Raw genomic sequence first — 22,340 nt, 5'->3', positions numbered from 1 at the left:
CTGCCGAAGCCATATATGCATTGATCGTGCGATACTTGGCAGGTGCGATCATACCAGCACTAATGCACCGGATCCCATCAGAACTCCGCAGTTAAGCGTGCTTGGGCGAGAGTAGTACTAGTATTGGTGACCTCCTGGGAAGTCCTCGTGTTGCACCTCTTTTTTTGACGTTCTTTTCTTTTTTTACGTTTTTCTTCGTCCTTGTTAGTCGCAACCAAGTACCGCCGACACGACATCCAACTAACTCTTACCACGAATTTTCCGGAGCAAACCATCCACATCAGGGCCCTCGCACTCGTGTCCCCAAGTGTTAAAACTTATACACGCTGCCGAAGCCATATACGCATTGATCGTGCGATGCTTCGCAGGTGCGATCATACCAGCACTAATGCATCGGATCCCATCAGAACTTCGCAGTTAAGCGTGCTTGAGCGAGAGTAGTACTAGGATGGGTGACCTCGTGGGAAGTCCTCGTGTTGCACCTCTTTTTTTGACGTTCTTTTCTTTTTTTACGTCTTTCTTCGTCCTTGTTAGTCGCAACCAAGTACCGCCGACACGACATCCAACTAACTCTTACCACGACTTTTCCGGAGCAAACCATCCACCTCAGGGCCCTCGCACGCGTGTCCCCATGTGTTAAAACTTATACACGCTGCCAAAGCCATATATGCATTGAACGTGCCATACTTGGCAGGTGCGATCACACCAGCACTAATGCACCGGATCCCATCAGACCTCCGCAGTTAAGCGCGCTTGGGCGAGAGTAGTACTAGGATGGGTGACCACCTGGGAAGTCCTCGTGTTGCACCTCTTTACCAAGACTTTTCCGGAGCAAACCTTCCACCTCAGGGCCCTCGCACGCGTGTCCCCAAGTGTTAAAACTTATACACGCTGCCGAAGCCATATATGCATTGATCGTGCGATGCTTGGCAGGTGCGATCATACCAGCACTAATGCACCGGATCCCATCAGAACACCGCAGTTAAGCGTGCTTGGGCGAGAGTAGTACTAGGATGGGTGTCCACCTGGGAAGTCCTCGTGTTGCACCTCTTTTTTTGACGTTCTTTTCTTTTTTTACGTTTTTCTTCGTCCTTGTTAGTCACAACCAAGTACCGCCGACACGACATCCAACTAACTCTTACCACGACTTTTCCGGAGCAAGCCTTCCACCTCAGGGCCCTCGCACGTGTGTCCCCAAGTGTTAAAACTTATACACGCTGCCGAAGCCATATATGCATTGATCGTGCGATGCTTGGCAGGTGCGATCATACCAGCACTAATGCACCGAATCCCATCAGAACTCCGCAGTTAAGCGTGCTTGGGCGAGAGTAGTACTAGGATGGGTGACCTCCTCGAAAGTCCTCGTTTTGCACCTCTTTTTTTGACGTTCTTTTCTTTTTTTACGTTTTTCTTCGTCCTTGTTAGTCGCAACCAAGTACCGCCGACACGACATCTAACTAACTCTTACCACGACTTTTCCGTACCAAACCATCCACCTCAGGGCCCTCGCACGCTTTTCCCCAAGTGTTAAAACTTATACACGCTGCCGAAGCCATATATGCATTGATCGTGCGATGCTTGGCAGGTGCGATCATACCAGCACTAATGCACCGGATCCCATCAGAACTCCGCAGTTAAGCGTGCTTGGGCGAGAGTAGTACTAGGATGGGTGACCTCCTGGGAAGTCCTCGTGTTGCACCTCTTTTCTCAGGGCCCTCGCACGCATGTCCCCAAGAGTTAAAACTTATACACGCTGCCGAAGCCATATATGCATTGATCGTGCGATACTTGGCAGGTGCGATCATACCAGCACTAATGCACCGGATCCCATCAGAACTCCGCAGTTCAGCATGCTTGGGCGAGAGTAGTACTGGGATGGGTGACCTCCTGGGAAGTCCTCGTGTTGCACCTCTTTTTTTGACGTTCTTTTCTTTTTTTACGTTTTTCTTCGTCCTTGTTAGTCGCAACCAAGTACCGCCGACACGACATCCAACTAACTCTTACCACGACTTTTCCGGAGCAAACCATCCACCTCAGGACCCTCGCACGCGTGTCTCCAAGTGTTAAAACTTATACACGCTGCCGAAGCCATATATGCATTGATCGTGCGATACTTGGCAAGTGCGATCATACCAGCACTAATGCACCGGATCCCATCAGAACTCCGCAGTTAAGCGTGCTTGGGCGAGAGTAGTACTAGGATTGGTGACCTCCTGGGAAGTCCTTGTGTTGCACCTCTTTTTTTGACGTTCTTTTCTTTTTTTACGTTTTTCTTCGTCCTTGTTAGTCGCAACCAAGTACCGCCGACACGACATCCAACAAACTCTTACCACGACTTTTCCGGAGCAAGCCATCCACCTCAGGGCCCTCGCACGCGTGTCCCCAAGTATTAAAACTTATACACGCTGCCGAAGCCATATATGCATTGATCGTGCGATGCTTGGCAGGTGCGATCATACCAGCACTAATGCACCGAAGCCCATCAGAACTTCGCAGTGAAGCGTGCTTGGGCGAGAGTAGTACTAGGGTGGGTGACCTCCTGGGAAGTCCTCGTGTTGCACCTCTTTTCTCACGGCCCTCGCACGCGTGTCCCCAAGTGTTAAAACTTATACATGCTGCCGAAGCCATATATGCATTGATCGTGCGATACTTGGCAGGTGCGATCATACCAGCACTAATGCACCGGATCCCATCAGAACTCCGCAGTTAAGCGTGCATGGGCGAGAGTAGTACTAGGATGGGTGACCACCTGGAAGTCCTCGTGTTGCACCTCTTTTTTTCACGTTCTTTTCTTTTTTTACGTTTTTCTTCGTCCTTGTTAGTCGCAACCAAGTACCGCCGACACGACATCTAACTAACTCTTACCACGACTTTTCCGTACGAAACCATCCACCTCAGGACCCTCGCACGCGTGTCCCCAAGTGTTAAAACTTATACACGCTGCCGAAGCAATATATGCATTGATCGTGCGATGCTTGGCAGGTGCAATCATACCAGCACTAATGCACCGGATCCCATCAGAACTCCGCAGTTAAGCGTGCTTGGGTGAGATAAGTACTAGGATGGGTGACCTCCTGGGCAGTCCTCGTGTTGCACCTCTTTTTTTGACGTGGCCCTCGCACGCATGTCCCCAAGTGTTAAAACTTATACACGCTGCCGAAGCCATATATGCATTGATCGTGCGATACTTGGCAGGAGCGATCATACCAGCACTAATGCACCGGATCCCATCAGAACTCCGCAGTTAAGCGTGCTTAGGCGAGAGTAGTACTAGGATGGAGGACCTCTTGGGAAGTCCTCGTGTTGCACCTCTTTTTTTGACGTTCTTTTCTTTTTTTACGTTTTTCTTCGTCCTTGTTAGTCGCAACCAAGTACCGCCGACACGACATCCAACTAACTCTTACCACGACTTTTCCGGAGCAAACCATCCACCTCAGAGCCCTCGCACGCGTGTCCCCAAGTGTTAAAACTTATACACGCTGCCGAAGCCATATATGCATTGATCGTGCGATCCTTGGCAGGTGCGATCATACTAGTACTAATGCACCGGATCCCATCAGAACTCCGCAGTCCTCGTGTTGCACCTCTTTTCTCAGGGCCCTCGCACGCGTGTCCCCAAGTGTTAAAACTTATACGCGCTGCCGAAGCCATATATGCATTGATCGTGCGATACTTGGCAGGTGCGATCATACCAGCACTAATGCACCGGATCCCATCAGAACTCCGCAGTTAAGCGTGCTTGGGCGAGAGTAGTACTAGGATGGGTGACCTCCTTGGAAGTCCTCGTGTTGCACCTCTTTTTTTGACGTTCTTTTCTTTTTTTACGTTTTTCTTCGTCCTTGTTAGTCGCAACCAAGTTTCGCCGACACGACATCCAACTAACTCTTACCACGACTTTTCCGGAGCAAACCATCCAGCTCAGGGCCCTCGCACGCGTGTCCCCAAGTGTTAAAACTTATACACGCTGACGAAGCCATATATGCATTGATCGTGCGATACTTGGCAGGTGCGATCATACCAGCACTAATGCACCGGATCCCAGCAGAACTCCGCAGTTAAGCGTGCTTGGGCGAGAGTAGTACTAGGATTGGTGACCTCCTGGGAAGTCCTCGTGTTGCACCTCTTTTTTTGACGTTCTTTTCTTTTTTTACGTTTTTCTTCGTCCTTGTTAGTCGCAACCAAGTACCGCCGACACGACATCCAACTAACTCTTACCACGACTTTTCCGGAGCAAACCATCCACCTTAGGGCCCTCGCACGCGTGTCCCCAAGTGTTAAAACTTATACACGCTGCCGAAGCCGTATATGCATTGATCGTGCGATCCTTGGCAGGTGCGATCATACCAGTACTAATGCACCGGATCCCATCAGAACTCCGCAGTTAAGCGTGCTTGGGCGAGAGTAGTACTAGGATGGGTGACCTCCTCGAAAGTCCTCGTGTTGCACCTCTTTTTTTGACGTTCTTTTCTTTTTTTACGTTTTTCTTCGTCCTTGTTAGTCGCAACCAAGTACCGCCGACACGACATCTAACTAACTCTTACCACGACTTTTCCGTACGAAACCATCCACCTCAGGACCCTCGCACGCGTGTCCCCAAGTGTTAAAACTTATACACGCTGCCGAAGCAATATATGCATTGATCGTGCGATGCTTGGCAGGTGCAATCATACCAGCATTAATGCACCGGATCCCATCAGAACTCCGCAGTTAAGCGTGCTTGGGTGAGAGTAGTACTAGGATGGGTGACCTCCTGGGCAGTCCTCGTGTTGCACCTCTTTTTTTGACGTGGCCCTCGCACGCATGTCCCCAAGTGTTAAAACTTATACACGCTGCCGAAGCCATATATGCATTGATCGTGCGATACTTGGCAGGTGCGATCATACCAGCACTAATGCACCGGATCCCATCAGAACTCCACAGTTAAGCGTGCTTAGGCGAGAGTAGTACTAGGATGAAGGACCTCTTGGGAAGTCCTCGTGTTGCACCTCTTTTTTTGACGTTCTTTTCTTTTTTTACGTTTTTCTTCGTCCTTGTTAGTCGCAACCAAGTACCGCCGACACGACATCAAACTAACTCTTACCACGACTTTTCCCGAGCAAACCATCCACCTCAGGGCCCTCGCACGCGTGTCCCCAAGTGTTAAAACTTATACACGCTGCCGAAGCCGTATATGCATTGATCGTGCGATCCTTGGCAGGTGCGATCATACCAGTACTAATGCACCGGATCCCATCAGAACTCCGCAGTTAAGCGTGCTTGGGCGAGCGTAGTACTAGGATGGGTGACCTCCTCGAAAGTCCTCGTGTTGCACCTCTTTTTTTGACGTTCTTTTCTTTTTTTACGTTTTTCTTCGTCCTTGTTAGTCGCAACCAAGTACCGCCGACACGACATCTAACTAACTCTTACCACGACTTTTCCGTACGAAACCATCCACCTCAGGACCCTCGCACGCGTGTCCCCAAGTCTTAAAACTTATACACGCTGCCGAAGCAATATATGCATTGATCGTGCGATGCTTGGCAGGTGCAATCATACCAGCACTAATGCACCGGATCCCATCAGAACTCCGCAGTTAGGCGTGCTTGGGTGAGAGTAGTACTAGGATGGGTGACCTCCTGGGCAGTCCTCGTGTTGCACCTTTTTTTTTGACGTGGCCCTCGCACGCATGTCCCCAAGTGTTAAAACTTATACACGCTGCCGAAGCCATATATGCATTGATCGTGCGATACTTGGCAGGTGCGATCATACCAGCACTAATGCACCGGATCCCATCAGAACTCCGTAGTTAAGCGTGCTTAGGCGAGAGTAGTACTAGGATGGAGGACCTCTTGGGAAGTCCTCGTGTTGCACCTCTTTTTTTGACGTTCTTTTCTTTTTTTACGTTTTTCTTCGTCCTTGTTAGTCGCAACCAAGTACCGCCGACACGACATCCAACTAACTCTTACCACGACTTTTCCGGAGCAAACCATCCACCTCAGGGCCCTCGCACGCGTGTCCCCAAGTGTTAAAACTTATACACGCTGCCGAAGCCATATATGCATTGATCGTGCGATCCTTGGCAGGTGCGATCATACCAGTACTAATGCACCGGATCCCATCAGAACTCCGCAGTTAAGCGTGCTTGGGCGAGAGTAGTACTAGGATGGGTGACCTCCTGGGAAGTCCTCGTGTTGCACCTCTTTTCTCAGGGCCCTCGCACGCGTGTCCCCAAGTGTTAAAACTTATACACGCTGCCGAAGCCATATATGCATTGATCGTGCGATACTTGGCAGGTGCGATCATACCAGCACTAATGCACCAGATCCCATCAGAACTCCGCAGTTGGGCGAGAATAGTACTAGGATGGGTGACCTCCTAGGAAGTCCTCGTGTTGCACCTCTTTTTTTGACGTTCTTTTCTTTTTTTACGTTTTTCTTCGTCCTTGTTAGTCGCAACCAAGTACCGCCGACACGACATCCAACTAACTCTTACCACGACTTTTCCGGAGCAAGCCATCCACCTCAGGGCCCTCGCACGCGTGTCCCCAAGTGTTAAAACTTATACACGCTGCCGAAGCCATATATGCATTAACCGTGCGATACTTGGCAGGTGCGATCATACCAGCACTTATGCACCGAATCCCATCAGAACGTCGCAGTTAAGCGTGCTTGGGCGAGAGTAGTACTAGGATGGGTGACCTCCTGGGAAGTCCTCGTGTTGCACCTATTTTTTTGACGTTGTTTTCTTTTTTTACGTTTTTCTTCGTCCTTGTTAGTCGCAACCAAGTACCGCTGACACGACATCCAACTAACTCTTACCACGACTTTTCCGGAGCAAACCATCCACCTCAGGGCCCTTGCACATGTGTCCCCAAGTGTTAAAACTTATACACGCTGCCGAAGCCATATATGCATTGATCGTGCGATCCTCGGCAGGTGCGATCATACCAGTACTAATGCACCGGATCCCATCAGAACTCCGTAGTTAAGCGTGCTTGGGCGAGAGTAGTACTAGGATGGGTGACCTCCTAGGAAGTCCTCGTGTTGCACCTCTTTTTTTGACGTTCTTTTCTTTTTTTACGTTTTTCTTCGTCCTTGTTAGTCGCAACCAAGTACCGCCGACACGACATCCAACTAACTCTTACCACGACTTTTCCGGAGCAAGCCATCAACCTCAGGGCCCTCGCACGCGTGTCCCCAAGTGTTAAAACTTATACACGCTGCCGAAGCCATATATGCATTGATCGTGCGATGCTTGGCAGGTGCGATCATACCAGCACTAATGCACCGAATCCCATCAGAACTTCGCAGTTAAGCGTGCTTGGGCGAGAGTAGTACTAGGATGGGTGACCTCCTGGGAAGTCCTCGTGTTGCACCTCTTTTCTCAGGGCCCTCGCACGCGTGTCCCCAAGTGTTAAAACTTATACACGCTGCCGAAGCCATATATGCATTGATCGTGCGATACTTGGCAGGTGCGATCATACCAGCACTAATGCACCAGATCCCATCAGAACTCCGCAGTTGGGCGAGAATAGTACTAGGATGGGTGACCTCCTAGGAAGTCCTCGTGTTGCACCTCTTTTTTTGACGTTCTTTTCTTTTTTTACGTTTTTCTTCGTCCTTGTTAGTCGCAACCAAGTACCGCCGACACGACATCCAACTAACTCTTACCACGACTTTTCCGGAGCAAGCCATCCACCTCAGGGCCCTCGCACGCGTGTCCCCAAGTGTTAAAACTTATACACGCTGCCGAAGCCATATATGCATTAACCGTGCGATACTTGGCAGGTGCGATCATACCAGCACTTATGCACCGAATCCCATCAGAACGTCGCAGTTAAGCGTGCTTGGGCGAGAGTAGTACTAGGATGGGTGACCTCCTGGGAAGTCCTCGTGTTGCACCTATTTTTTTGACGTTGTTTTCTTTTTTTACATTTTTCTTCGTCCTTGTTAGTCGCAACCAAGTACCGCTGACACGACATCCAACTAACTCTTACCACGACTTTTCCGGAGCAAACCATCCACCTCAGGGCCCTTGCACATGTGTCCCCAAGTGTTAAAACTTATACACGCTGCCGAAGCCATATATGCATTGATCGTGCGATCCTCGGCAGGTGCGATCATACCAGTACTAATGCACCGGATCCCATCAGAACTCCGTAGTTAAGCGTGCTTGGGCGAGAGTAGTACTAGGATGGGTGACCTCCTAGGAAGTCCTCGTGTTGCACCTCTTTTTTTGACGTTCTTTTCTTTTTTTACGTTTTTCTTCGTCCTTGTTAGTCGCAACCAAGTACCGCCGACACGACATCCAACTAACTCTTACCACGACTTTTCCGGAGCAAGCCATCCACCTCAGGGCCCTCGCACGCGTGTCCCCAAGTGTTAAAACTTATACACGCTGCCGAAGCCATATATGCATTAACCGTGCGATACTTGGCAGGTGCGATCATACCAGCACTTATGCACCGAATCCCATCAGAACGTCGCAGTTAAGCGTGCTTGGGCGAGAGTAGTACTAGGATGGGTGACCTCCTGGGAAGTCCTCGTGTTGCACCTATTTTTTTGACGTTGTTTTCTTTTTTTACGTTTTTCTTCGTCCTTGTTAGTCGCAACCAAGTACCGCTGACACGACATCCAACTAACTCTTACCACGACTTTTCCGGAGCAAACCATCCACCTCAGGGCCCTTGCACATGTGTCCCCAAGTGTTAAAACTTATACACGCTGCCGAAGCCATATATGCATTGATCGTGCGATCCTCGGCAGGTGCGATCATACCAGTACTAATGCACCGGATCCCATCAGAACTCCGTAGTTAAGCGTGCTTGGGCGAGAGTAGTACTAGGATGGGTGACCTCCTAGGAAGTCCTCGTGTTGCACCTCTTTTTTTGACGTTCTTTTCTTTTTTTACGTTTTTCTTCGTCCTTGTTAGTCGCAACCAAGTACCGCCGACACGACATCCAACTAACTCTTACCACGACTTTTCCGGAGCAAGCCATCCACCTCAGGGCCCTCGCACGCGTGTCCCCAAGTGTTAAAACTTATACACGCTGCCGAAGCCATATATGCATTAACCGTGCGATACTTGGCAGGTGCGATCATACCAGCACTTATGCACCGAATCCCATCAGAACGTCGCAGTTAAGCGTGCTTGGGCGAGAGTAGTACTAGGATGGGTGACCTCCTGGGAAGTTCTCGTGTTGCACCTATTTTTTTGACGTTGTTTTCTTTTTTTACGTTTTTCTTCGTCCTTGTTAGTCGCAACCAAGTACCGCTGACACGACATCCAACTAACTCTTACCACGACTTTTCCGGAGCAAACCATCCACCTCAGGGCCCTTGCACATGTGTCCCCAAGTGTTAAAACTTATACACGCTGCCGAAGCCATATATGCATTGATCGTGCGATCCTCGGCAGGTGCGATCATACCAGTACTAATGCACCGGATCCCATCAGAACTCCGTAGTTAAGCGTGCTTGGGCGAGAGTAGTACTAGGATGGGTGACCTCCTAGGAAGTCCTCGTGTTGCACCTCTTTTTTTGACGTTCTTTTCTTTTTTTACGTTTTTCTTCGTCCTTTTTAGTCGCAACCAAGTACCGCCGACACGACATCCAACTAACTCTTACCACGACTTTTCCGGAGCAAGCCATCAACCTCAGGGCCCTCGCACGCGTGTCCCCAAGTGTTAAAACTTATACACGCTGCCGAAGCCATATATGCATTGATCGTGCGATGCTTGGCAGGTGCGATCATACCAGCACTAATGCACCGAATCCCATCAGAACTTCGCAGTTAAGCGTGCTTGGGCGAGAGTAGTACTAGGATGGGTGACCTCCTGGGAAGTCCTCGTGTTGCACCTCTTTTCTGAGGGCCCTCGCACGCGTGTCCCCAAGTGTTAAAACTTATACACGCTGCCGAAGCCATATATGCATTGATCGTGCGATACTTGGCAGGTGCGATCATACCAGCACTAATGCACCGGATCCCATCAGAACTCCGCAGTTAAGCGTGCTTGGGCGAGAGTAGTACTAGGATGGGTGACCTCCTAGGAAGTCCTCGTGTTGCACCTCTTTTTTTGACGTTCTTTTCTTTTTTTACGTTTTTCTTCGTCCTTGTTAGTCGCAACCAAGTACCGCCGACACGACATCCAACTAACTCTTACCACGACTTTTCCGGAGTAAACCATCCACCTCAGGGCCCTCGCACGCGTGTCCCCAAGTGTTAAAACTTTTACACTTCCTAGGAGGATGGGTGACCTCCTAGGAAGTCCTCGTGTTGCACCTCTTTTTTTGACGTTCTTTTCTTTTTTTACGTTTTTCTTCGTCCTTGTTAGTCGCAACCAAGTACCGCCGACACGACTTCCAACTAACTCTTACCACGACTTTTCCGGAGTAAACCATCCACCTCAGGGCCCTCGCACGCGTGTCCCCAAGTGTTAAAACTTATACACGCTGCCGAAGCCATATATGCATTGATCGTGCGATACTTGGCAGGTGCGATCATACCAGCACTAATGCACCGGATCCCATCAGAACTCCGCAGTTAAGCGTGCTTGGGCGAGAGTAGTACTAGGATTGGTGACCTCCTGGGAAGTCCTCGTGTTGCACCTCTTTTTTTGACGTTGTTTTCTTTTTTTACGTTTTTCTTCGTCCTTGTTAGTCGCAACCAAGTACCGCCGACACGACATCCAACTAACTCTTACCACGACTTTTCCGTAGCAAACCATCCACCTCAGGGCCCTTGCACATGTGTCCCCAAGTGTTAAAACTTATACACGCTGCCGAAGCCATATATGCATTGATCGTGCGATCCTCGGCAGGTGCGATCATACCAGTACTAATGCACCGGATCCCATCAGAACTCCGCAGTTAAACGTGCTTCGGCGAGAGTAGTACTAGGATGGGTGACCTCCTGGGAAGTCCTCGTGTTGCACCTCTTTTTTTGACGTTCTTTTCTTTTTTTACGTTTTTCTTCGTCCTTGTTAGTCGCAACCAAGTACCGCCGACACGACATCCAACTAACTCTTACCACGACTTTTCCGGAGCAAACCATCCACCTCAGGGCCCTTGCACGCGTGTCCCCAAGTGTTAAAACTTATACACGCTGCCGAAGCCATATATGCATTGATCGTGCGATCCTTGACAGGTGCGATCATACCAGTACTAATGCACCGGATCCCATCAGAACTCCGCAGTTAAGCGTGCTTGGGCGAGAGTAGTACTAGGATGGGTGACCTCCTCGAAAGTCCTCGTGTTCCACCTCTTTTTTTGACGTTCTTTTCTTTTTTAACGTTTTTCTTCGTCCTTGTTAGTCGCAACCAAGTACCGCCGACACGACATCTAACTAACTCTTACCACGACTTTTCCGTACGAAACCATCCACCTCAGGGCCCTCGCACGCGTGTCCCCAAGTGTTAAAACTTATACACGCTGCCGAAGCAATATATGCATTGATCGTGCGATGCTTGGCAGGTGCAATCATACCAGCACTAATGCACCGGATCCCATCAGAACTCCGCAGTTAAGCGTGCTTGGGTGAGAGTAGTACTAGGATGGGTGACCTCCTGGGCAGTCCTCGTGTTGCACCTCTTTTTTTGACGTGGCCCTCGCACGCATGTCCCCAAGTGTTAAAACTTATACACGCTGCCGAAGGCATATATGCATTGATCGTGCGATACTTGGCAGGTGCGATCATACCAGCACTAATGCACCGGATCCCATCAGAACTCCGCAGTTAAGCGTGCTTGGTCGAGAGTAGTACTAGGATGGGTGACCTCCTGGGAAGTCCTCGTGTTACACCTCTTTTTTTGACGTTCTTTTCTTTTTTTACGTTTTTCTTCGTCCTTGTTAGTCGGAACCAAGTACCGCCGACACGACATCCAACTAACTCTTACCACGACTTTTCCGGAGCAAACCATCCACCTCAGGGCCGTCCCACTCGTGTCCCCAAGTGTTAAAACTTATACACGCTGCCGAAGCCATATATGCATTGATCGTGCGATCCTTGGCAGGTGCGATCATACCAGTACTAATGCACCGGATCCCATCAGAACTCCGCAGTTAAGCGTGCTTGGGCGAGAGTAGTACTAGGATGGGTGACCTCCTGGGAAGTCCTCGTGTTGCACCTCTTTTCTCAGGGCCCTCGCACGCGTGTCCCCAAGTGTGAAAACTTATACACGCTGAAACTTATACACGCTGCCGAAGCCATATATGCATTGATCGTGCGATACTTGGCAGGTGCGATCATACCAGCACTAATGCATCGGATCCCATCAGAACTCCGCAGTTAAGCGTGCTTGGTCGAGAGTAGTACTAGGATGGGTGACCTCCTGGGAAGTCCTCGTGTTACACCTCTTTTTTTGACGTTCTTTTCTTTTTTTACGTTTTTCTTCGTCCTTGTTAGTCGGAACCAAGTACCGCCGACACGACATCCAACTAACTCTTACCACGACTTTTCCGGAGCAAACCATACACCTCAGGGCCCTCCCACTCGTGTCCCCAAGTGTTAAAACTTATACACGCTGCCGAAGCCATATATGCATTGATCGTGCGATACTTGGCAGGTGCGATCATACCAGCACTAATGCACCGGATCCCATCAGAACTCCGCAGTTAAGCGTGCTTGGGCGAGAGTAGTACTAGGATTGGTGACCTCCTGGGAAGTCCTCGTGTTGCACCTCTTTTTTTGACGTTCTTTTCTTTTTTTACGTTTTTCTTCGTCCTTGTTAGTCTCAACCAAGTACCGCCGACACGACATCCAACTAACTCTTACCACGACTTTTCCGGAGCAAGCAATCCACCTCAGGGCCCTCGCACGCGTGTCCCCAAGTGTTAAAACTTATACACGCTGCCGAAGCCATATATGCATTCACCGTGCGATACTTGGCAGGTGCGATCATACCAGCACTTATGCACCGAATCCCATCAGAACTCCGCAGTTAAGCGTGCTTGGGCGAGAGTAGTACTAGGATGGGTGACCTCCTGGGAAGTCCTCGTGTTGCACCTCTTTTTTTGACGTTCTTTTCTTTTTTTACGTTTTTCTTCGTCCTTGTTAGTCGCAACCAAGTACCGCCGACACGACATCCAACTAACTCTTACCACGACTTTTCCGGAGCAAGCCATCCACCTCAGGGCCCTCGCACGCGTGTCCCCAAGTGTTAAAACTTATACACGCTGCCGAAGCCATATATGCATTGATCGTGCGATGCTTGGCAGGTGCGATCATAACAGCACTAATGCACCGAATCCCATCAGAACTCCGCAGTTAAGCGTGCTTGGGCGAGAGTAGTACTAGGATGGGTGACCTCCTGGGAAGTCCTCGTGTTGCACCTCTTTTCTCAGGGCCCTCGCACGCGTGTCCCCAAGTGTTAAAACTTATACACGCTGCCGAAGCCATATATGCATTGATCGTGCGATACTTGGCAGGTGCTACCATACCAGCACTTATGCACCGGATCCCATCAGAACTCCGCAGTGAAGCGTGCTTGGGCGAGAGTAGTACTAGGATGGGTGACCTCCTGGGAAGTCCTCGTGTTGCACCTATTTTTTTGACGTTCTTTTCTTTTTTTACGTTTTTCTTCGTCCTTGTTAGAAGCAACCAAGTACCGCCGACACGACATCCAACTAACTCTTACCACGACTTTTCCGGAGCAAACCATCCACCTCAGGGCCCTTGCACGCGTGTCCCCAAGTGTTAAAACTTATACACGCTGCCGAAGCCATATATGCATTGATCGTGCGATCCTTGACAGGTGCGATCATACCAGTACTAATGCACCGGATCCCATCAGAACTCCGCAGTTAAGCGTGCTTGGGCGAGAGTAGTACTAGGATGGGTGACCTCCTCGAAAGTCCTCGTGTTCCACCTCTTTTTTTGACGTTCTTTTCTTTTTTAACGTTTTTCTTCGTCCTTGTTAGTCGCAACCAAGTACCGCCGACACGACATCTAACTAACTCTTACCACGCCTTTTCCGTACGAAACCATCCACCTCAGGGCCCTCGCACGCGTGTCCCCAAGTGTTAAAACTTATGCACGCTGCCGAAGCAATATATGCATTGATCGTGCGATGCTTGGCAGGTGCAATCATACCAGCACTAATGCACCGGATCCCATCAGAACTCCGCAGTTAAGCGTGCTTGGGTGAGAGTAGTACTAGGATGGGTGACCTCCTGGGCAGTCCTCGTGTTGCACCTCTTTTTTTGACGTGGCCCTCGCACGCATGTCCCCAAGTGTTAAAACTTATACACGCTGCCGAAGGCATATATGCATTGATCGTGTGATACTTGGCATGTGCGATCATACCAGCACTAATGCACCGGATCCCATCAGAACTCCGCAGTTAAGCGTGCTTGGTCGAGAGTAGTACTAGGATGGGTGACCTCCTGGGAAGTCCTCGTGTTACACCTCTTTTTTTGACGTTCTTTTCTTTTTTTACGTTTTTCTTCGTCCTTGTTAGTCGGAACCAAGTACCGCCGACACGACATCCAACTAACTCTTACCACGACTTTTCCGGAGCAAACCATCCACCTCAGGGCCGTCCCACTCGTGTCCCCAAGTGTTAAAACTTATACACGCTGCCGAAGCCATATATGCATTGATCGTGCGATACTTGGCAGGTGCGATCATACCAGCACTAATGCACCGGATCCCATCAGAACTCCGCAGTTAAGCGTGCTTAGGCGAGAGTAGTACTAGGATGGGTGACCTCGTGGGAAGTCCTCGTGTTGCACCTCTTTTTTTGACGTTCTTTTCTTTTTTTACGTTTTTCTTCGTCCTTGTTAGTCGCAACCAAGTACCGCCGACACGACATCCAACTAACTCTTACCACGACTTTTCCGGAGCAAACCATCCACCTCAGGGCCGTCCCACTCGTGTCCCCAAGTGTTAAAACTTATACACGCTGCCGAAGCCATATATGCATTGATCGTGCGATACTTGGCAGGTGCGATCATACCAGCACTAATGCACCGGATCCCATCAGAACTCCGCAGTTAAGCGTGCTTAGGCGAGAGTAGTACTAGGATGGGTGACCTCGTGGGAAGTCCTCGTGTTGCACCTCTTTTTTTGACGTTCTTTTCTTTTTTTACGTTTTTCTTCGTCCTTGTTAGTCGCAACCAAGTACCGCCGACACGACATCCAACTAACTCTTACCACGACTTTTCCGGAGCAAACCATCCACCTCAGGGCCCTCGCACGCGTGTCCCCAAGTGTTAAAACTTATACACGCTGCCGAAGCCATATATGCATTGATCGTGCGATCCTTGGCAGGTGCGATCATACCAGTACTAATGCACCGGATCCCATCAGAACTCCGCAGTTAAGCGTGCTTGGGCGAGAGTAGTACTAGGATGGGTGACCTCCTGGGAAGTCCTCGTGTTGCACCTCTTTTCTCAGGGCCCTCGCACGCGTGTCCCCAAGTGTGAAAACTTATACACGCTGAAACTTATACACGCTGCCGAAGCCATATATGCATTGATCGTGCGATACTTGGCAGGTGCGATCATACCAGCACTAATGCATCGGATCCCATCAGAACTCCGCAGTTAAGCGTGCTTGGTCGAGAGTAGTACTAGGATGGGTGACCTCCTGGGAAGTCCTCGTGTTACACCTCTTTTTTTGACGTTCTTTTCTTTTTTTACGTTTTTCTTCGTCCTTGTTAGTCGGAACCAAGTACCGCCGACACGACATCCAACTAACTCTTACCACGACTTTTCCGGAGCAAACCATCCACCTCAGGGCCCTCCCACTCGTGTCCCCAAGTGTTAAAACTTATACACGCTGCCGAAGCCATATATGCATTGATCGTGCGATACTTGGCAGGTGCGATCATACCAGCACTAATGCACCGGATCCCATCAGAACTCCGCAGTTAAGCGTGCTTGGGCGAGAGTAGTACTAGGATTGGTGACCTCCTGGGAAGTCCTCGTGTTGCACCTCTTTTTTTGACGTTCTTTTCTTTTTTTACGTTTTTCTTCGTCCTTGTTAGTCGCAACCAAGTACCGCCGACACGACATCCAACTAACTCTTACCACGAATTTTCCGGAGCAAACCATCCACCTCAGGGCCCTCGCACTCGTGTCCCCAAGTGTTAAAACTTATACACGCTGCCGAAGCCATATACGCATTGATCGTGCGATGCTTGGCAGGTGCGATCATACCAGCACTAATGCACCGGATCCCATCAGAACTCCGCAGTTAAGCGTGCTTGGGCGAGAGTAGTACTAGGATGGGTGACCTCCTCGGAAGTCCTCGTGTTGCACCTCTTTTCTCAGGGCCCTCGCACGCGTGTCCCCAAGTGTTAAAACTTATACACGCTGCCGAAGCCATATATGCATTGATCGTGCGATACTTGGCAGGTGCTACCATACCAGCACTTATGCACCGGATCCCATCAGAACTCCGCAGTGAAGCGTGCTTGGGCGAGAGTAGTACTAGGATGGGTGACCTCCTGGGAAGTCCTCGTGTTGCACCTATTTTTTTGACGTTCTTTTCTTTTTTACGTTTTTCTTCGTCCTTGTTAGTAAGCAACCAAGTACCGCCGACACGACATCCAACTAACTCTTACCACGACTTTTCCGGAGCAAACCATCCACCTCAGGGCCCTCGCACGCGTGTCCCCAAGTGTTAAAACTTATACACGCTGCCGAAGCCATATATGCATTGATCGTGCGATGCTTGGCAGGTGCGATCATACCAGCACTAATGCACCGGATCCCATCAGAACACCGCAGTTAAGCGTGCTAGGGCGAGAGTAGTACTAGGATGGGTGTCCACCTGGGAAGTCCTCGTGTTGCACCTCTTTTCTCAGGGCCCTCGCACGTGTGTCCCTGCCGAAGCCATATGTGCATTGATCGTGCGATACTTGGCAGGTGCGATCATACCAGCACTAATGCACCGGATCCCATCAGAACTCCGCAGTTAAGCGTGCTTTTTCGGATCCCATCAGAACTCCGCAGTTAAGCGTGCTTGGGCGAGAGTAGTACTAGGATGGGTGACCTCCTGGGAAGTCCTCGTGTTGCACCTCTTTTCTCAGGGCCCTCGCACGCGTGTCCCCAAGTGTTAAAACTTATACACACTGCCGAAGCCATATATGCATTGATCGTGCAATACTTGGGAGGTGCGATCATACCAGCACTAATGCACCGGATCCCATCAGAACTCCGCAGTTAATCGTGCTTGGGCGAGAGTAATACTAGGATGGGTGACCTCCTGGGTGGTCCTCGTGTTGCACCTCTTTTCTCAGGGCCCTCGCACGCGTGTCCCCAAGTGTTAAAACTTATACACGCTGCCGAAGCCATATATGCATTGATTGTGCGATACTTGGCAGGTGCGATCATACCAGCACTAATGCACCGGATCCCATCAGAACTCCGCAGTTAAGCGTGCTTGGGCGAGAGTAGTACTAGGATTGGTGACCTCCTGGGAAGTCCTCGTGTTGCACCTCTTTTTTTGACGTTCTTTTCTTTTTTTTATGTTTTTCTTCGTCCTTGTTAGTCGCAACCAAGTACCGTCGACACGACATCCAACTAACTCTTACCACGACTTTTCCGGAGCAAGCCATCGACCTCAGGGCCCTCGCACGCGTGTCCCCAAGTGTTAAAACTTATACACGCTGCCGAAGCCATATATGCATTGATCGTGCGATGCTTGGCAGGTGCGATCATACCAGCACTAATGCACCGAATCCCATCAGAACTTCGCAGTTAAGCGTGCTTGGGCGAGAGTAGTACTAGGATGGGTGACCTCCTTGGAAGTCCTCGTGTTGCACCTCTTTTCTCAGGGCCCTCGCACGCGTGTCCACAAATGTTAAAACTTATACACGCTGCCGAAGCCATATATGCATTGATCGTGCGATGCTTGGCAGGTGCGATCATACCAGCACTAATGCACCGGATCCCATCAGAACTCCGCAGTTAAGCGTGCTTGGGCGAGAGTAATACTAGGATGGGTGACCTCCTGGGAAGTCCTCGTGTTGCACCTCTTTTTCGGATCCCATCAGAACTCCGCAGTTAAGCGTGCTTGGGCGAGAGTAGTACTAGGATGGGTGACCTCCTGGGAAGTCCTCGTGTTGCACCTCTTTTTTTGACGTTCTTTTCTTTTTTTACGTTTTTCTTCGTCCTTGTTAGTCGCAACCAAGTACCGCCGACACGACATCCAACTAACTCTTACCACGACTTTTCCGGAGCAAACCATCCACCTCAGGGCCCTCGCACGCGTGTCCCCAAGTGTTAAAATTTATACACGCTGCCGAAGCCATATATGCATTGATCGTGCGATGCTTGGCAGGTGCGATCATACCAGCACTAATGCACCGGATCCCATCAGAACACCGCAGTTAAGCGTGCTTGGGCGAGAGTAGTACTAGGATGGGTGACCACCTGCGAAGTCCTCGTGTTGCACCTCTTTTTTAGACGTTCTTTTCTTTTTTACGTTTTTCTTCGTCCTTGTTAGTCGCAACCAAGTACCGCCGACACGACATCCAACTAACTCTTACCACGACTTTTCCGGAGCAAGCCATCCACCTCAGGGCCCTCGCACGCGTGTCCCCAAGTGTTAAAACTTATACACGCTGCCGAAGCCATATATGCATTGATGGTGCGATGCTTGGCAGGTGCGATCATACCAGCACTAATGCACCGAATCCCATCAGAACTCCGCAGTTAAGCGTGCTTGGGCGAGAGTAGTACTAGGATGGGTGACCACCTGCGAAGTCCTCGTGTTGCACCTCTTTTTTAGACGTTCTTTTCTTTTTTTACGTTTTTCTTCGTCCTTGTTAGTCGCAACCAAGTACCGCCGACACGACATCCAACTAACTCTTACCACGACTTTTCCGGAGCAAACAATCCACCTCAGGGCCCTCGCACGCGTGTCCCCAAGTGTTAAAACTTATACACGCTGCCGAAGCCATATATGCATTGATCGTGCGATGCTTGGCAGGTGCGATCATACCAGTACTAATGCACCGGATCCCATCAGAACTCCGCAGTTAAGCGTGCTTGGGCGAGAGTAGTACTAGGATGGGTGACCTCCTGGGAAGTCCTCGTGTTGCACCTCTTTTCTCAGGGCCCTCGCACGCGTGTCCCCAAGTGTTAAAACTTATACACGCTGAAACTTATACACGCTGCCGAAGCCATATATGCATTGATCGTGCGATACTTGGCAGGTGCGATCATACCAGCACTAATGCATCGGATCCCATCAGAACTCCGCAGTTAAGCGTGCTTGGTCGAGAGTAGTACTAGGATGGGTGACCTCCTGGGAAGTCCTCGTGTTACACCTCTTTTTTTGACGTTCTTTTCTTTTTTACGTTTTTCTTCGTCCTTGTTAGTCGGAACCAAGTACCGCCGACACGACATCCAACTAACTCTTACCACGACTTTTCCGGAGCAAACCATCCACCTCAGGGCCCTCCCACTCGTGTCCCCAAGTGTTAAAACTTATACACGCTGCCGAAGCCATATATGCATTGATCGTGCGATGCTTGGCAGGTGCGATCATACCAGCACTAATGCACCGGATCCCATCAGAACACCGCAGTTAAGCGTGCTTGGGCGAGAGTAGTACTAGGATGGGTGACCACCTGCGAAGTCCTCGTGTTGCACCTCTTTTTTAGACGTTCTTTTCTTTTTTTACGTTTTTCTTCGTCCTTGTTAGTCGCAACCAAGTACCGCCGACACGACATCCAACTAACTCTTACCACGACTTTTCCGGAGCAAGCCATCCACCTCAGGGCCCTCGCACGCGTGTCCCCAAGTGTTAAAACTTATACACGCTGCCGAAGCCATATATGCATTGATGGTGCGATGCTTGGCAGGTGCGATCATACCAGCACTAATGCACCGAATCCCATCAGAACTCCGCAGTTAAGCGTGCTTGGGCGAGAGTAGTACTAGGATGGGTGACCACCTGCGAAGTCCTCGTGTTGCACCTCTTTTTTAGACGTTCTTTTCTTTTTTTACGTTTTTCTTCGTCCTTGTTAGTCGCAACCAAGTACCGCCGACACGACATCCAACTAACTCTTACCACGACTTTTCCGGAGCAAACAATCCACCTCAGGGCCCTCGCACGCGTGTCCCCAAGTGTTAAAACTTATACACGCTGCCGAAGCCATATATGCATTGATCGTGCGATCCTTGGCAGGTGCGATCATACCAGTACTAATGCACCGGATCCCATCAGAACTCCGCAGTTAAGCGTGCTTGGGTGAGAGTAGTACTAGGATGGGTGACCTCCTGGGAAGTCCTCGTGTTGCACCTCTTTTCTCAGGGCCCTCGCACGCGTGTCCCCAAGTGTTAAAACTTATACACGCTGAAACTTATACACGCTGCCGAAGCCATATATGCATTGATCGTGCGATACTTGGCAGGTGCGATCATACCAGCACTAATGCATCGGATCCCATCAGAACTCCGCAGTTAAGCGTGCTTGGTCGAGAGTAGTACTAGGATGGGTGACCTCCTGGGAAGTCCTCGTGTTACACCTCTTTTTTTGACGTTCTTTTCTTTTTTTACGTTTTTCTTCGTCCTTGTTAGTCGGAACCAAGTACCACCGACACGACATCCAACTAACTCTTACCACGACTTTTCCGGAGCAAACCATCCACCTCAGGGCCCTCCCACTCGTGTCCCCAAGTGTTAAAACTTATACACGCTGCCGAAGCCATATATGCATTGATCGTGCGATACTTGGCAGGTGCGATCATACCAGCACTAATGCACCGGATCCCATCAGAACTCCGCAGTTAAGCGTGCTTGGGCGAGAGTAGTACTAGGATTGGTGACCTCCTGGGAAGTCCTCGTGTTGTACCTCTTTTTTTGACGTTCTTTTCTTTTTTTACGTTTTTCTTCGTCCTTGTTAGTCGCAACCAAGTACCGCCGACACGACATCCAACTAACTCTTACCACGAATTTTCCGGAGCAAACCATCCACCTCAGGGCCCTCGCACTCGTGTCCCCAAGTGTTAAAACTTATACACGCTGCCGAAGCCATATACGCATTGATCGTGCGATGCTAGGCAGGTGCGATCATACCAGCACTAATGCACCGGATCCCATCAGAACTCCGCAGTTAAGCGTGCTTGGGCGAGAGTAGTACTAGGATGGGTGACCTCCTCGGAAGTCCTCGTGTTGCACCTCTTTTCTCAGGGCCCTCGCACGCGTGTCCCCAAGTGTTAAAACTTATACACGCTGCCGAAGCCATATATGCATTGATCGTGCAATACTTGGCAGGTGCTACCATACCAGCACTTATGCACCGGATCCCATCAGAACTCCGCAGTGAAGCGTGCTTGGGCGAGAGTAGTACTAGGATGGGTGACCTCCTGGGAAGTCCTCGTGTTGCACCTATTTTTTTGACGTTCTTTTCTTTTTTTACGTTTTTCTTCGTCCTTGTTAGAAGCAACCAAGTACCGCCGACACGACATCCAACTAACTCTTACCACGACTTTTCCGGAGCAAACCATCCACCTCAGGGCCCTTGCACGCGTGTCCCCAAGTGTTAAAACTTATACACGCTGCCGAAGCCATATATGCATTGATCGTGCGATCCTTGACTAGGTGCGATCATACCAGTACTAATGCACCGGATCCCATCAGAACTCCGCAGTTAAGCGTGCTTGGGCGAGAGTAGTACTAGGATGGGTGACCTCCTGAGAAGTCCTCGTGTTGCACCTCTTTTTTTGACGTTCTTTTCTTTTTTTACGTTTTTCTTCGTCCTTGTTAGTCGCAACCAAGTACCGCCGACACGACATCCAACTAACTCTTACCACGACTTTTCCGGAGCAAGCCATCCACCTCAGGGCCCTCGCACGCGTGTCCCCCAGTGTTAAAACTTATACACGCTGCCGAAGCCATATATGCATTGATCGTGCGATGCTTGGCAGGTGCGATCATACCAGCACTAATGCACCGAATCCCATCAGAAGTTCGTAGTTAAGCGTGCTTGGGCGAGAGTAGTACTAGGATGGGTGACCTCCTGGGAAGTCCTCGTGTTGCACCTCTTTTCTCAGGGCCCTCGCACGCGTGTCCCCAAATGTTAAAACTTATACACGCTGCCGAAGCCATATATGCATTGATCGTGCGATACTTGGCAGGTGCGATCATACCAGCACTAATGCACCGGATCCCATCAGAACTCCGCAGTTAAGCGTGCTTGTGCGAGAGTAATACTAGGATGGGTGACCTCCTGGGAAGTCCTCGTGTTGCACCTCTTTTTTTGACGTTCTTTTCTTTTTTTACGTTTTTCTTCGTCCTGGTTAGTCGCAACCAAGTACCGCCGACACGACATCCAACTAACTCTTACCACGACTTTTCCGGAGCAAACCATCCACCTCAGGGCCCTCGCACGCGTGTCCCCAAGTATTA

The 22,340-nt window shown here is 50.0% G+C and overlaps 67 non-coding genes and 6 pseudogenes across 67 annotated transcripts; all 73 read left to right on the top strand.

Annotated features, from left to right (window-relative positions):
• The first annotated feature begins 40 nt into the window (after nt 1–40).
• Nucleotides 41–159, top strand: LOC148196236 (5S ribosomal RNA). Its single transcript, XR_015781197.1, has one exon. It is a non-coding gene; the product is annotated as a 5S ribosomal RNA (ribosomal RNA).
• Nucleotides 160–366: 207 nt separating this feature from the next.
• Nucleotides 367–485, top strand: LOC148196235 (5S ribosomal RNA). The gene has a single exon (XR_015781248.1). It is a non-coding gene; the product is annotated as a 5S ribosomal RNA (ribosomal RNA).
• Nucleotides 486–692: 207 nt separating this feature from the next.
• LOC148196234 (5S ribosomal RNA) lies at nt 693–811 on the top strand. The gene has a single exon (XR_015781203.1). It is a non-coding gene; the product is annotated as a 5S ribosomal RNA (ribosomal RNA).
• Nucleotides 812–931: 120 nt separating this feature from the next.
• On the top strand, nt 932–1,050 carry LOC148196233 (5S ribosomal RNA). The gene has a single exon (XR_015781155.1). It is a non-coding gene; the product is annotated as a 5S ribosomal RNA (ribosomal RNA).
• A 207-nt stretch (nt 1,051–1,257) lies between these two features.
• Nucleotides 1,258–1,376, top strand: LOC148196232 (5S ribosomal RNA; annotated as a pseudogene).
• Nucleotides 1,377–1,583: 207 nt separating this feature from the next.
• LOC148196231 (5S ribosomal RNA) lies at nt 1,584–1,702 on the top strand. The gene has a single exon (XR_015781161.1). It is a non-coding gene; the product is annotated as a 5S ribosomal RNA (ribosomal RNA).
• A 91-nt stretch (nt 1,703–1,793) lies between these two features.
• On the top strand, nt 1,794–1,912 carry LOC148196230 (5S ribosomal RNA). The gene has a single exon (XR_015781199.1). It is a non-coding gene; the product is annotated as a 5S ribosomal RNA (ribosomal RNA).
• A 207-nt stretch (nt 1,913–2,119) lies between these two features.
• On the top strand, nt 2,120–2,238 carry LOC148196229 (5S ribosomal RNA). The gene has a single exon (XR_015781242.1). It is a non-coding gene; the product is annotated as a 5S ribosomal RNA (ribosomal RNA).
• Nucleotides 2,239–2,445: 207 nt separating this feature from the next.
• On the top strand, nt 2,446–2,564 carry LOC148196228 (5S ribosomal RNA). The gene has a single exon (XR_015781186.1). It is a non-coding gene; the product is annotated as a 5S ribosomal RNA (ribosomal RNA).
• Nucleotides 2,565–2,655: 91 nt separating this feature from the next.
• Nucleotides 2,656–2,773, top strand: LOC148196227 (5S ribosomal RNA). The gene has a single exon (XR_015781109.1). It is a non-coding gene; the product is annotated as a 5S ribosomal RNA (ribosomal RNA).
• A 207-nt stretch (nt 2,774–2,980) lies between these two features.
• On the top strand, nt 2,981–3,099 carry LOC148196226 (5S ribosomal RNA). The gene has a single exon (XR_015781231.1). It is a non-coding gene; the product is annotated as a 5S ribosomal RNA (ribosomal RNA).
• A 94-nt stretch (nt 3,100–3,193) lies between these two features.
• LOC148196225 (5S ribosomal RNA) lies at nt 3,194–3,312 on the top strand. Its single transcript, XR_015781254.1, has one exon. It is a non-coding gene; the product is annotated as a 5S ribosomal RNA (ribosomal RNA).
• A 366-nt stretch (nt 3,313–3,678) lies between these two features.
• Nucleotides 3,679–3,797, top strand: LOC148196224 (5S ribosomal RNA). The gene has a single exon (XR_015781085.1). It is a non-coding gene; the product is annotated as a 5S ribosomal RNA (ribosomal RNA).
• A 207-nt stretch (nt 3,798–4,004) lies between these two features.
• Nucleotides 4,005–4,123, top strand: LOC148196223 (5S ribosomal RNA). Its single transcript, XR_015781243.1, has one exon. It is a non-coding gene; the product is annotated as a 5S ribosomal RNA (ribosomal RNA).
• A 207-nt stretch (nt 4,124–4,330) lies between these two features.
• On the top strand, nt 4,331–4,449 carry LOC148196222 (5S ribosomal RNA). The gene has a single exon (XR_015781230.1). It is a non-coding gene; the product is annotated as a 5S ribosomal RNA (ribosomal RNA).
• Nucleotides 4,450–4,656: 207 nt separating this feature from the next.
• Nucleotides 4,657–4,775, top strand: LOC148196221 (5S ribosomal RNA). The gene has a single exon (XR_015781224.1). It is a non-coding gene; the product is annotated as a 5S ribosomal RNA (ribosomal RNA).
• Nucleotides 4,776–4,869: 94 nt separating this feature from the next.
• On the top strand, nt 4,870–4,988 carry LOC148196220 (5S ribosomal RNA; annotated as a pseudogene).
• A 207-nt stretch (nt 4,989–5,195) lies between these two features.
• On the top strand, nt 5,196–5,314 carry LOC148196219 (5S ribosomal RNA). The gene has a single exon (XR_015781260.1). It is a non-coding gene; the product is annotated as a 5S ribosomal RNA (ribosomal RNA).
• Nucleotides 5,315–5,521: 207 nt separating this feature from the next.
• LOC148196218 (5S ribosomal RNA) lies at nt 5,522–5,640 on the top strand (annotated as a pseudogene).
• A 94-nt stretch (nt 5,641–5,734) lies between these two features.
• LOC148196217 (5S ribosomal RNA) lies at nt 5,735–5,853 on the top strand. Its single transcript, XR_015781204.1, has one exon. It is a non-coding gene; the product is annotated as a 5S ribosomal RNA (ribosomal RNA).
• Nucleotides 5,854–6,060: 207 nt separating this feature from the next.
• On the top strand, nt 6,061–6,179 carry LOC148196216 (5S ribosomal RNA). The gene has a single exon (XR_015781273.1). It is a non-coding gene; the product is annotated as a 5S ribosomal RNA (ribosomal RNA).
• Nucleotides 6,180–6,586: 407 nt separating this feature from the next.
• On the top strand, nt 6,587–6,705 carry LOC148196215 (5S ribosomal RNA). The gene has a single exon (XR_015781227.1). It is a non-coding gene; the product is annotated as a 5S ribosomal RNA (ribosomal RNA).
• Nucleotides 6,706–6,912: 207 nt separating this feature from the next.
• On the top strand, nt 6,913–7,031 carry LOC148196214 (5S ribosomal RNA). Its single transcript, XR_015781113.1, has one exon. It is a non-coding gene; the product is annotated as a 5S ribosomal RNA (ribosomal RNA).
• A 207-nt stretch (nt 7,032–7,238) lies between these two features.
• On the top strand, nt 7,239–7,357 carry LOC148196213 (5S ribosomal RNA). The gene has a single exon (XR_015781293.1). It is a non-coding gene; the product is annotated as a 5S ribosomal RNA (ribosomal RNA).
• Nucleotides 7,358–7,764: 407 nt separating this feature from the next.
• LOC148196212 (5S ribosomal RNA) lies at nt 7,765–7,883 on the top strand. Its single transcript, XR_015781226.1, has one exon. It is a non-coding gene; the product is annotated as a 5S ribosomal RNA (ribosomal RNA).
• Nucleotides 7,884–8,090: 207 nt separating this feature from the next.
• LOC148196211 (5S ribosomal RNA) lies at nt 8,091–8,209 on the top strand. The gene has a single exon (XR_015781112.1). It is a non-coding gene; the product is annotated as a 5S ribosomal RNA (ribosomal RNA).
• Nucleotides 8,210–8,416: 207 nt separating this feature from the next.
• LOC148196210 (5S ribosomal RNA) lies at nt 8,417–8,535 on the top strand. The gene has a single exon (XR_015781225.1). It is a non-coding gene; the product is annotated as a 5S ribosomal RNA (ribosomal RNA).
• A 207-nt stretch (nt 8,536–8,742) lies between these two features.
• Nucleotides 8,743–8,861, top strand: LOC148196209 (5S ribosomal RNA). Its single transcript, XR_015781111.1, has one exon. It is a non-coding gene; the product is annotated as a 5S ribosomal RNA (ribosomal RNA).
• Nucleotides 8,862–9,068: 207 nt separating this feature from the next.
• On the top strand, nt 9,069–9,187 carry LOC148196208 (5S ribosomal RNA). Its single transcript, XR_015781196.1, has one exon. It is a non-coding gene; the product is annotated as a 5S ribosomal RNA (ribosomal RNA).
• Nucleotides 9,188–9,394: 207 nt separating this feature from the next.
• On the top strand, nt 9,395–9,513 carry LOC148196207 (5S ribosomal RNA). The gene has a single exon (XR_015781110.1). It is a non-coding gene; the product is annotated as a 5S ribosomal RNA (ribosomal RNA).
• Nucleotides 9,514–9,720: 207 nt separating this feature from the next.
• LOC148196206 (5S ribosomal RNA) lies at nt 9,721–9,839 on the top strand. The gene has a single exon (XR_015781288.1). It is a non-coding gene; the product is annotated as a 5S ribosomal RNA (ribosomal RNA).
• Nucleotides 9,840–9,930: 91 nt separating this feature from the next.
• Nucleotides 9,931–10,049, top strand: LOC148196205 (5S ribosomal RNA). Its single transcript, XR_015781080.1, has one exon. It is a non-coding gene; the product is annotated as a 5S ribosomal RNA (ribosomal RNA).
• A 421-nt stretch (nt 10,050–10,470) lies between these two features.
• LOC148196204 (5S ribosomal RNA) lies at nt 10,471–10,589 on the top strand. The gene has a single exon (XR_015781128.1). It is a non-coding gene; the product is annotated as a 5S ribosomal RNA (ribosomal RNA).
• Nucleotides 10,590–10,796: 207 nt separating this feature from the next.
• Nucleotides 10,797–10,915, top strand: LOC148196203 (5S ribosomal RNA). Its single transcript, XR_015781219.1, has one exon. It is a non-coding gene; the product is annotated as a 5S ribosomal RNA (ribosomal RNA).
• Nucleotides 10,916–11,122: 207 nt separating this feature from the next.
• LOC148196202 (5S ribosomal RNA) lies at nt 11,123–11,241 on the top strand (annotated as a pseudogene).
• Nucleotides 11,242–11,448: 207 nt separating this feature from the next.
• Nucleotides 11,449–11,567, top strand: LOC148196201 (5S ribosomal RNA). Its single transcript, XR_015781201.1, has one exon. It is a non-coding gene; the product is annotated as a 5S ribosomal RNA (ribosomal RNA).
• Nucleotides 11,568–11,661: 94 nt separating this feature from the next.
• On the top strand, nt 11,662–11,780 carry LOC148196200 (5S ribosomal RNA). The gene has a single exon (XR_015781198.1). It is a non-coding gene; the product is annotated as a 5S ribosomal RNA (ribosomal RNA).
• A 207-nt stretch (nt 11,781–11,987) lies between these two features.
• Nucleotides 11,988–12,106, top strand: LOC148196199 (5S ribosomal RNA). The gene has a single exon (XR_015781272.1). It is a non-coding gene; the product is annotated as a 5S ribosomal RNA (ribosomal RNA).
• Nucleotides 12,107–12,213: 107 nt separating this feature from the next.
• On the top strand, nt 12,214–12,332 carry LOC148196198 (5S ribosomal RNA). Its single transcript, XR_015781253.1, has one exon. It is a non-coding gene; the product is annotated as a 5S ribosomal RNA (ribosomal RNA).
• Nucleotides 12,333–12,539: 207 nt separating this feature from the next.
• Nucleotides 12,540–12,658, top strand: LOC148196197 (5S ribosomal RNA). The gene has a single exon (XR_015781127.1). It is a non-coding gene; the product is annotated as a 5S ribosomal RNA (ribosomal RNA).
• A 207-nt stretch (nt 12,659–12,865) lies between these two features.
• Nucleotides 12,866–12,984, top strand: LOC148196196 (5S ribosomal RNA). Its single transcript, XR_015781158.1, has one exon. It is a non-coding gene; the product is annotated as a 5S ribosomal RNA (ribosomal RNA).
• Nucleotides 12,985–13,191: 207 nt separating this feature from the next.
• On the top strand, nt 13,192–13,310 carry LOC148196195 (5S ribosomal RNA). The gene has a single exon (XR_015781241.1). It is a non-coding gene; the product is annotated as a 5S ribosomal RNA (ribosomal RNA).
• Nucleotides 13,311–13,401: 91 nt separating this feature from the next.
• LOC148196194 (5S ribosomal RNA) lies at nt 13,402–13,520 on the top strand. Its single transcript, XR_015781153.1, has one exon. It is a non-coding gene; the product is annotated as a 5S ribosomal RNA (ribosomal RNA).
• A 207-nt stretch (nt 13,521–13,727) lies between these two features.
• LOC148196193 (5S ribosomal RNA) lies at nt 13,728–13,846 on the top strand (annotated as a pseudogene).
• A 207-nt stretch (nt 13,847–14,053) lies between these two features.
• Nucleotides 14,054–14,172, top strand: LOC148196192 (5S ribosomal RNA). The gene has a single exon (XR_015781200.1). It is a non-coding gene; the product is annotated as a 5S ribosomal RNA (ribosomal RNA).
• A 94-nt stretch (nt 14,173–14,266) lies between these two features.
• On the top strand, nt 14,267–14,385 carry LOC148196191 (5S ribosomal RNA). Its single transcript, XR_015781247.1, has one exon. It is a non-coding gene; the product is annotated as a 5S ribosomal RNA (ribosomal RNA).
• Nucleotides 14,386–14,592: 207 nt separating this feature from the next.
• LOC148196190 (5S ribosomal RNA) lies at nt 14,593–14,711 on the top strand. The gene has a single exon (XR_015781099.1). It is a non-coding gene; the product is annotated as a 5S ribosomal RNA (ribosomal RNA).
• A 207-nt stretch (nt 14,712–14,918) lies between these two features.
• Nucleotides 14,919–15,037, top strand: LOC148196189 (5S ribosomal RNA). The gene has a single exon (XR_015781098.1). It is a non-coding gene; the product is annotated as a 5S ribosomal RNA (ribosomal RNA).
• Nucleotides 15,038–15,244: 207 nt separating this feature from the next.
• On the top strand, nt 15,245–15,363 carry LOC148196188 (5S ribosomal RNA). The gene has a single exon (XR_015781271.1). It is a non-coding gene; the product is annotated as a 5S ribosomal RNA (ribosomal RNA).
• A 107-nt stretch (nt 15,364–15,470) lies between these two features.
• On the top strand, nt 15,471–15,589 carry LOC148196187 (5S ribosomal RNA). The gene has a single exon (XR_015781252.1). It is a non-coding gene; the product is annotated as a 5S ribosomal RNA (ribosomal RNA).
• A 207-nt stretch (nt 15,590–15,796) lies between these two features.
• Nucleotides 15,797–15,915, top strand: LOC148196186 (5S ribosomal RNA). The gene has a single exon (XR_015781126.1). It is a non-coding gene; the product is annotated as a 5S ribosomal RNA (ribosomal RNA).
• A 207-nt stretch (nt 15,916–16,122) lies between these two features.
• On the top strand, nt 16,123–16,241 carry LOC148196185 (5S ribosomal RNA). The gene has a single exon (XR_015781087.1). It is a non-coding gene; the product is annotated as a 5S ribosomal RNA (ribosomal RNA).
• A 91-nt stretch (nt 16,242–16,332) lies between these two features.
• LOC148196184 (5S ribosomal RNA) lies at nt 16,333–16,451 on the top strand. The gene has a single exon (XR_015781152.1). It is a non-coding gene; the product is annotated as a 5S ribosomal RNA (ribosomal RNA).
• Nucleotides 16,452–16,658: 207 nt separating this feature from the next.
• LOC148196183 (5S ribosomal RNA) lies at nt 16,659–16,777 on the top strand. Its single transcript, XR_015781147.1, has one exon. It is a non-coding gene; the product is annotated as a 5S ribosomal RNA (ribosomal RNA).
• Nucleotides 16,778–16,845: 68 nt separating this feature from the next.
• Nucleotides 16,846–17,002, top strand: LOC148196182 (5S ribosomal RNA; annotated as a pseudogene).
• Nucleotides 17,003–17,093: 91 nt separating this feature from the next.
• Nucleotides 17,094–17,212, top strand: LOC148196181 (5S ribosomal RNA). Its single transcript, XR_015781263.1, has one exon. It is a non-coding gene; the product is annotated as a 5S ribosomal RNA (ribosomal RNA).
• Nucleotides 17,213–17,303: 91 nt separating this feature from the next.
• Nucleotides 17,304–17,422, top strand: LOC148196180 (5S ribosomal RNA). Its single transcript, XR_015781125.1, has one exon. It is a non-coding gene; the product is annotated as a 5S ribosomal RNA (ribosomal RNA).
• Nucleotides 17,423–17,630: 208 nt separating this feature from the next.
• Nucleotides 17,631–17,749, top strand: LOC148196179 (5S ribosomal RNA). The gene has a single exon (XR_015781122.1). It is a non-coding gene; the product is annotated as a 5S ribosomal RNA (ribosomal RNA).
• A 91-nt stretch (nt 17,750–17,840) lies between these two features.
• On the top strand, nt 17,841–17,959 carry LOC148196178 (5S ribosomal RNA). The gene has a single exon (XR_015781094.1). It is a non-coding gene; the product is annotated as a 5S ribosomal RNA (ribosomal RNA).
• A 303-nt stretch (nt 17,960–18,262) lies between these two features.
• Nucleotides 18,263–18,381, top strand: LOC148196177 (5S ribosomal RNA). The gene has a single exon (XR_015781165.1). It is a non-coding gene; the product is annotated as a 5S ribosomal RNA (ribosomal RNA).
• A 206-nt stretch (nt 18,382–18,587) lies between these two features.
• On the top strand, nt 18,588–18,706 carry LOC148196176 (5S ribosomal RNA). Its single transcript, XR_015781169.1, has one exon. It is a non-coding gene; the product is annotated as a 5S ribosomal RNA (ribosomal RNA).
• Nucleotides 18,707–18,913: 207 nt separating this feature from the next.
• Nucleotides 18,914–19,032, top strand: LOC148196175 (5S ribosomal RNA). The gene has a single exon (XR_015781270.1). It is a non-coding gene; the product is annotated as a 5S ribosomal RNA (ribosomal RNA).
• Nucleotides 19,033–19,139: 107 nt separating this feature from the next.
• LOC148196174 (5S ribosomal RNA) lies at nt 19,140–19,258 on the top strand. The gene has a single exon (XR_015781251.1). It is a non-coding gene; the product is annotated as a 5S ribosomal RNA (ribosomal RNA).
• Nucleotides 19,259–19,464: 206 nt separating this feature from the next.
• LOC148196173 (5S ribosomal RNA) lies at nt 19,465–19,583 on the top strand. Its single transcript, XR_015781164.1, has one exon. It is a non-coding gene; the product is annotated as a 5S ribosomal RNA (ribosomal RNA).
• Nucleotides 19,584–19,790: 207 nt separating this feature from the next.
• On the top strand, nt 19,791–19,909 carry LOC148196172 (5S ribosomal RNA). Its single transcript, XR_015781168.1, has one exon. It is a non-coding gene; the product is annotated as a 5S ribosomal RNA (ribosomal RNA).
• A 207-nt stretch (nt 19,910–20,116) lies between these two features.
• On the top strand, nt 20,117–20,235 carry LOC148196171 (5S ribosomal RNA). The gene has a single exon (XR_015781107.1). It is a non-coding gene; the product is annotated as a 5S ribosomal RNA (ribosomal RNA).
• Nucleotides 20,236–20,342: 107 nt separating this feature from the next.
• On the top strand, nt 20,343–20,461 carry LOC148196170 (5S ribosomal RNA). The gene has a single exon (XR_015781249.1). It is a non-coding gene; the product is annotated as a 5S ribosomal RNA (ribosomal RNA).
• A 207-nt stretch (nt 20,462–20,668) lies between these two features.
• Nucleotides 20,669–20,787, top strand: LOC148196169 (5S ribosomal RNA). The gene has a single exon (XR_015781208.1). It is a non-coding gene; the product is annotated as a 5S ribosomal RNA (ribosomal RNA).
• A 207-nt stretch (nt 20,788–20,994) lies between these two features.
• Nucleotides 20,995–21,113, top strand: LOC148196168 (5S ribosomal RNA). Its single transcript, XR_015781086.1, has one exon. It is a non-coding gene; the product is annotated as a 5S ribosomal RNA (ribosomal RNA).
• A 91-nt stretch (nt 21,114–21,204) lies between these two features.
• On the top strand, nt 21,205–21,323 carry LOC148196167 (5S ribosomal RNA). Its single transcript, XR_015781151.1, has one exon. It is a non-coding gene; the product is annotated as a 5S ribosomal RNA (ribosomal RNA).
• Nucleotides 21,324–21,531: 208 nt separating this feature from the next.
• LOC148196166 (5S ribosomal RNA) lies at nt 21,532–21,650 on the top strand. The gene has a single exon (XR_015781295.1). It is a non-coding gene; the product is annotated as a 5S ribosomal RNA (ribosomal RNA).
• Nucleotides 21,651–21,857: 207 nt separating this feature from the next.
• LOC148196165 (5S ribosomal RNA) lies at nt 21,858–21,976 on the top strand. Its single transcript, XR_015781182.1, has one exon. It is a non-coding gene; the product is annotated as a 5S ribosomal RNA (ribosomal RNA).
• A 91-nt stretch (nt 21,977–22,067) lies between these two features.
• Nucleotides 22,068–22,186, top strand: LOC148196164 (5S ribosomal RNA). The gene has a single exon (XR_015781223.1). It is a non-coding gene; the product is annotated as a 5S ribosomal RNA (ribosomal RNA).
• Nucleotides 22,187–22,340: the final 154 nt, after the last annotated feature.

Source organism: Vigna umbellata, chromosome 7 (genome assembly GCF_029865625.1).
Source record: "Vigna umbellata cultivar VRB3 chromosome 7, Vumbellata_1.0, whole genome shotgun sequence".
Taxonomy (NCBI): Eukaryota; Viridiplantae; Streptophyta; class Magnoliopsida; order Fabales; family Fabaceae; genus Vigna; species Vigna umbellata.
The sequence above is the reverse complement of the archived record's forward strand: the minus strand, read 5'-3'. Positions and strand labels throughout refer to the sequence as shown.